Source organism: Ursus maritimus, unplaced genomic scaffold, assembly GCF_017311325.1.
Source record: "Ursus maritimus isolate PB19 unplaced genomic scaffold, ASM1731132v1 scaffold_1, whole genome shotgun sequence".
In the NCBI taxonomy this organism is placed as follows: domain Eukaryota; kingdom Metazoa; phylum Chordata; class Mammalia; order Carnivora; family Ursidae; genus Ursus; species Ursus maritimus.
Window position 1 is genome coordinate 96858559 of NW_024423343.1, and position 1459 is coordinate 96860017.

Here is a 1459-nt window from a genome sequence, read left to right on the forward strand (position 1 = left end):
GCTTCCACTCCATCACTACGTTTGGATCTACTTGCTGCTTCTACGTTCACCCCACTTGGGAATAGCTCCTCCAGGATTCAGGCTGGTTCTATTTCCTGGGGAAACCTTGGGAAGAAGGTTTGTGGGATGAACCATATTTCTGGCTGCTACCCCTGCTCTCCACGCCATACGTGAAACTCATTGTCTCTGTTTTCTATTACTCATTCTAGATTTCTGTCATCATTGGTTAGCACCTCACTGGGCTGGGTGGCTTACATAGCGCACTGACTGAGACCCTCATCCTTGAGAGGTCTGAGCCCCTGGTCGTTATGCTCTTCTCGAGCTCTGCGTGCATTCATTTGTCAAGTCGGGCAAGAGATTACCAAGAGATGCCCCAGTGGATCACCTGTGTGACAAACTCTCTCCCCCGTCCCCATTGTGGAAAGGCAGCCCTGCTTCCTGCTGACCATCAGGGTCAATGATCCCTACCAGGTCATGATTCTTTTACTTGCCTGCTGGCCTCTTGACTTGAAGAGTCCAAAGTAGGTAGGTAGCAACCTTAGACTAAAGCGTAATGGACTCTTACTGCATTTCCCCTGTTAGAGGACTTCCCTCTCTGGCAACCAAGAACAATAGACTTAGGACCTAAAGCAAAAAGACAAGAAACAAACTCTCCAAATGGGTCACCATTTCTACTTCTACCTTTATTTCTCAGACGCTCATCTATCTAAGAGTGGGGGTTTTTATTTATTTAGAGTATATTCGTTAATGCTCAGCTGCTCCTTTCAAAGCCCAATTCATCTTTCTACCAAACTGGCAGCTCCTGGGTAGCGTGCTCTGAGATATGCCCAGAGGATCCCAGGATCGTGTGCCTACTGCCCCATCTCCTTTGCTGTAATGTGGGTCCCTTCACCTTGGATAATCTTACGTAGATCTCTTGTCAACGGATAACACATTCTAATTCCTTGAGTACTAGATCAGGCCGGGGCACGGGGTACAGGAAAAGAAAAACCATATTCAGAATATATGTCAATCCCACTCAAGACGAATCACTGTCCTTCTAGGGTGAGAGGGTTCCAACATAATCAATCACCACCACGTGACTGGCTGCTGTCCTCGAGAAGTGTTGTTACGGCAGGGGCTCGGGGTCCGTCTCTGCTGCAGGAAGGCTGAACACTTGGCTGCAGCGTAGTTCGATCAGCGCTGATAAGAGAAAGCCCTTACTGCTGGCCTTCCGCTCATCCTCTCCCTACCATCATGCCACTCACTAGCGAGCCCATTGTACCTGCATTAGAGTGGCTAATGACAGAGGCTGACATGAACTCGCCAAGACTACCTCTTTCTTTGGCTCTTTGGTGGCTTGTCCACGGTGGATGCTCACTGATGGCGTTAACAAGGCTCCTAGGATCACACGGGGTGCCCGCTCCCACAGGTCCAACCACATGCTGCATCCTCCTGATCTTTCAGCCTTTCTCATTCC